Source organism: Myotis lucifugus, unplaced genomic scaffold, assembly GCF_000147115.1.
Source record: "Myotis lucifugus unplaced genomic scaffold, Myoluc2.0 scaffold_6205, whole genome shotgun sequence".
Lineage (NCBI taxonomy): Eukaryota > Metazoa > Chordata > Mammalia > Chiroptera > Vespertilionidae > Myotis > Myotis lucifugus.
Window position 1 is genome coordinate 3,171 of NW_005877253.1, and position 5,685 is coordinate 8,855.

General features: G+C 56.6%; 1 pseudogene; it reads left to right on the forward strand.

Annotated features, from left to right (window-relative positions):
• Nucleotides 1-925: 925 nt before the first annotated feature.
• Nucleotides 926-5,158, forward strand: LOC102434188 (annotated as a pseudogene).
• Nucleotides 5,159-5,685: the final 527 nt, after the last annotated feature.

Here is a 5,685-nt window from a genome sequence, read left to right on the forward strand (position 1 = left end):
CCTTCATCTCTGCCTCTATCCCCCCCTCCACCCAGCACAGACCCCACCACAGTCCTTCTGCACACTAATATCTATGGCTTTGAGCTATGCATATATGCAGGTAAGTTCTTGAGTTAATCTTTTTCTGCCCCTCTCCCTTCCCTGAGATCTGTCCAGTTGTTCCATGCAGCATGCCTCTGGACTTATTTTTTTGATCAAGTTATATTGTTCATTAGAGTCCACATATAAGTGAAATCTTGCAATATTTGTCTTTCTCTGACAGGGTTACTTCACTCAGCATAATACTCTCCAGGTCCCTCCACGATGTCTCAAAAGGTAAGAGATTCTTCCTTTTTTATAGCTGCATAGTATTCCATAGTGTAAATGTACCATAGCTGTTTTATCCACTTACGCACAGCTGTAAATTGTGCTGCTATGAACACAGGGAAGCATACCTTTTTTCTGATTGAAGTTTTGGGTTCTGAGGATATATTTCCACAAGTGGGATCAGCTGGATCCATCGGCAGTTCCATTTTTGAGCTCCCTATTACCAACTGCGGAATAAATGACTAACACCTCTGCTATGAAAATGTCCACTGTGAGTTGAGACTGTTTCCTGATGGATGAACAGCACCAACCTGACACTGCAAAGTCCATTCAAAGTTGTTGTTACAGAATCCAAAGGCCAGACCAACAAAGGAAATGATCCCTGCAGTGCCCGGGAGGGATCGGGCACCTGCCCCCCAAGAGCCTTCTCTCCTCCTGAGCCCTCAGTTTGGGGAAACTCAGAGCCAGGCCCAGGGCGGGAGAGTCCGCATGCAGTGGGTTCACAGCTTGCGGACCCGGAAGGGCTGCAACAGCTTCAGACCCACCACATCCTGTACGTCTGTTTTTCCGACCCTAAGTCTCCTCCATTTGCACAGCAGGAGCCCTGAGAGCAGACGCCATGGAGTCCATCCTCTCTGCTCTTCTCTGCCTCGGTCAGTTGTGGACACGGGGAGGGGCAGCAGGAGGGGTGGTGGCACCCCCTTGTTCATGGGAAACCTCAGGCTCAGGCAGCTCGAGTGGATGGGGCCCTGATGGGAGGGGAATCAGCTCAGACGTCCAGGTGCCAATCTCTCACAGGGACTCTCTTCCAGGGCTGAGTCTGGACCAGAGAACCTGTGTGCAGGCAGGTGAGTCCTCCCCAGGCTCCAGGTCCCACCTGTTACTTCACCCCTGGGGCTCAGGAGGGAGCACAGAGGTGCTGGGATGAGCTGGGGGATGAGGGTGGGGAAGGGCTTTGTAATGCACCTTCTGGTTTCCTTCCAGGGACCCTCCCCAAACCCACCCTCTGGGCTGAACCAGGCCCTGTGATCCCTTATCGGAGCCCTGTGACCCTCTGGTGTGAGGGGACTCTGGAGGCCCAGAAGTTTGATCTGTATAAGGAAGGAAAACATGTGCTTTGGAACACACAGACTGAAAGGAAGTCCACAACCAGGGGCAAGTTCTCCATCACACACATGACAGAGCATGATGCAGGGAGATACTCCTGTTATTATAACAGCCCCACTGGCTGGTCAGAGCCCAGTGAACCCCTGGAGCTGCGGGCGACAGGTGAGAGGACTCTCAGGGGTCCCAGCCTCGGGCTCTGCCCTCAGGAAGGGGGTCTGCTCTCAGGGTGTCTCCCTCTCACAGCCCAGCCCTGGGGGACATGAGGGAAGACTGAGCCCATTTAACAGGCTGCCTCCTCCTCTCCTAGGATCCTCCAGCAAACCCAGCCTCTCAGCCCTGCCCAGCCCAGTCGTGCCCTCAGGAAGGAAGGTGACCCTCCACTGTGGCTCACAGCAGGGGTTTGACAGGTTCATTCTGACTAAGGAAGGAGATCACAGACTCTCCTGGACCCTGGACTCAGAACCACACCCCAGTGGCCGATCCTAGGCCCTGTTCTCAATGGGCCCCGTGACCCCCAGCCACAGGTGGAGGTTCAGATGCTATGGCTGTTACAGGAACAGCCCCCAGGTGTGGTCACACCCAAGTGATGCCCTGGAGCTCCTGATCCCAGGTGAGTAAGTCCCATCCTGCTCCCATCTATGGATCCAGGCATCAGACACTTTGGCACCTTCAGTGGGAGGGGAGCCCCTTGTGAAGGGGTGGAGAGAGGGAGCACAGGAGCTCCCGGGCCAGAGATACAGGGAGAGACAGTGCGACCTCGGGGGGCAGGACAGGATAAGGGGTTATGGGAGGAGCAGCCCCTGTAACTCTTGTCTGGTCTCCCCAGGTGAGTCTGAGAAGCCCTCCCTCCTGAGCCAGCAGGGCCCCATTGTGGCCTCTGGACAGAACCTGACCCTCCAGTGTCGCTCTGATGTCGGCTATGACAGATTCGCTCTGCACAAGGAGACGAAACAGGGCCTCCCCCAGAGCCTTGTCCTGCAGCCCCAGGCTGGGCTCTCTCAGGCCCACTTCCCCCTGGACACTGTGAGTAGGTCCCACGGAGGCCGGTACAGATGCTACGGTGGATACAACCTCTCCTCTGAGTGGTCGGCCCCCAGTGACCCACTGGACATCCTGGTGGCAGGTGAGGAGCCACTGGGTACAATCTGGGGCCCAGACTCTTATCAGGCCCTGCTGGGGGTCTCAGGTGATGAGGCCGGAATGATGGGGCGGGGCCCAGGGAGGAAAAGAGACAGAGAGAGAGGCAGGGGATGGGAGGAGAGAGGGGGAAACTCAGAGAAACAGACAGTGAGGAGGGTCCTCAGAGAAAGGCCTGGTGACTCTCAGGTCAGAACAAGGTGGGCAGGCAGCCCTCACCCCCCCTCCCTCTCTCTAGGACACCTGCCTGACAGACCCTCCCTCTCGGTGCAGCCAGGCCCCAGGGTGGCCTCAGGAGAGAACGTGACCCTGCTGTGTCAGTCCCAAAGCTGGAGGGACACTTTCCTTCTGTCCAAGGAGGGGGCAGCCAGCCCCCCCTTGTGTCGGGGATCAAAGCACCGAGCTCAGCAGTACCAGGCAGAGTTCTCCATGAGTCCTGTGACCTCAGCCCACGGGGGCACCTACAGGTGCTACAGCTCACACAGCACCTCCCCCTTCCTGCTGTCACACCCCAGTGAGCCCCTGGAGCTCCTGGTCTCAGGTAAGGGGCCCAAACCCTATCAGCTGAGCTGTCAGCTCTGGGTCCTGTCCCCAGAAATATTATGGGCTGTAAGGGAGTTTGGGGTTCTCAGCATGGTCACCCCAAGGAGATCCTTTCCTTAGAGCCTACCCACCCCATCCCCCCACTTCCCCTCACCTGGATACTGAGGCAGTGGGAGGGTCTCAGGGGCCACAGCACAGATGGAAGAGGGTGTCTGTGTGAAATGGGATCCAGGATCAGCCCAAGCCTCTCACCCTCTTCCTGTCCTCATTTCCAGGACCCTCTGGAGACCCCAGCCCCCCACTCACAGGGCCCACCTCCACAGCTGGTGAGTCCCGGGAGCTCTGCTCAGAGGGAGCACAGCCCTACCTCCCAAGTCCTGAGAGTCTGTCAGGGGATCAAGTCACCCAGATCCTCAAGGACGGGCCTGTGTCCCAGAGGGGCTGGGAGTCCCAGGGTCTGATTCAGGTGATGGGTGGAGTGGTCGTGGCAGAGGACGATGTCAGGGCGCAGGCTGGGGCGGTGAACCTGGTCCCATGTGGGGAGAAGGCAGCCCCCACCCTCCTGCCCCATCCTCATTCACAGGAGGCTCTGGGGATCGCTCTCCCACCCACAGGGTCAGGCATACAGATGGGTAAATGAGGGGCTCTGTGGGGAGGTGGTGGGTTCCTCCATGGGGAACAGGGGATGAGCCATGTGGTGGTCCAGGCCCTTCTGGATTTGCTGACTTGGACTCACCCTTCCCCTGACAGGGCCTCAATGTCTCCCAGTGTAAAAGGAGAGAATCCTTGTCCAGAGCTTACATTTCCTGTCAGTTCTGGCCCTGACCTCCTGGGAGAGGGGGATTCACAGGGAAGCCCCCAGGACATGATGTTATGGGGCCTGTCCCCTCTGTCTCAGTGACGGTGACACTGTACAGGGAGGGGCAGGCAGGACAAGGGTCCAGGCACCCAGTCCTCCCCCTCAGCTCAGGCTCAGCTCAGAGGAGGGAACAGGGTGGATCAGCCCTGGTTCAGCTCCTGGTTCTGCTGCTCCTGCTGTGGGGCTGGGTGGTCCCTTCTCTCCTCTGAGTGTCGGGTTCCTGTCTGCTCATCCCTGGTCCCATCCTGCTCACAGGCTGCTGGGAGATGAGGTGACATAAGGGCCTCACAGAGCTCAGGAAGGCAGAGCACCCAGCCCAGCCCAACCTTCCTAGGGGCTGTCAGAGACCTGTGTGTTGAGAGGGATCCAGGAGAGACTCAGAGTCCACCGCACACCCTGCCCCTCCTGTCCCTGCTGTGCTGGGGACGGGTAATGGGGAAGGACCCTCAGCTCCATATGAGACCTTGACAGGCCCCTGCACAGGAGGAGCCCAGAGCACAAAGCTGTTGTCCATCTGAGAGATGGCAGGGGGTCGGGGGGGAAGCATGAGGACAGCACAGGGAACTCACAGTCGTGGGTTTCTATCCCACTATCCTGCCTGGGGCATGTGATTAATCCCACGGAGCCTCAGTGAAGTGGGTGGTGGGGTCAGCCATGCTTGGTGCATGACTGCTGAGAGGTGAGAAGAAATGAGTTGAAGACCCCAGCATGTGCCTCCCACACAGTAGGTGCTCATTAACTGGCATCACTGGTTCATTCATGGCGTCACTAATGGCCTAGTTCCCAAATGGTACTGGATAAGAGTCTTGGTGGCCTTAGTCCTGCTGCTCTCCCTCCTCTTCTTCCTCCTCTGACATTGGCGTCAGAGCAGAGGCAGGACCTCAAGTTCAGACATCACAGGGACACTGATGTCAAGGGGAGGTGGTAGCCCAGGTTGAACATCAAAATCCTAGAGATTTGTGTCTACCCTGACCTCTGAGACTTCTTTGCCCATAATTCTTATTTTCCCATCCCCAAGACTACACAGTGGAGAATCTCATCCGGATGGGCGTGGCTGGCTTGATCCTGGTGGTGCTCGGGGTGCTGCTATTTGAGGCTCGAAACGACCCCATAAGGACCCTCGATGCAGCCAGCATGTGAACACGGAGGGAACAACACACCGTTCAGAGTGGGGGAGCCTTGGAGCCCATCTGAGGATCCCAGGAGGTGCTGAAAGAAAGTGGGGACCATAGTTGGGGAATCTCTCTGTTGAGATTAGCCAGGGAAGTAGATGTGGTAGGCGAGGTTTGGGTGCAGGAGAACGTAGGCCATGTCCCTGTAGAGGATGCCTCCTCCATCCACCTGGGTGCTCTCCCTTCCTCCCTGTCCTTGCTGACTCTATTCCACTGCCCTTCTGTTCTCACCCTGTGATGTGAGGGTCCGTCCCATATGGCTGATTTGGATTCACATCTATATACCTTCATGCTGCGTCACATCCATCCCAACAAAATCAGGTGTCTTCACAACCCTGGGATTAGTTTAAATCACAAAGAACAAAGGACTAGCACCTGGTCCATAGTGGGAAAACATCATAATAATGCAGCTCAGGTACAGAATTGGGACACAAAAGGGAATCAGGTTTTGTGTGATTCCCTTTATTCGAAATGTCCAGGAGAAGGAAACCCATAGAAAGAGAAATCAGATTGGTTTGTCTGGGGTTGACCAGGAGGACAGATGGCAGATGGACTGTTTGT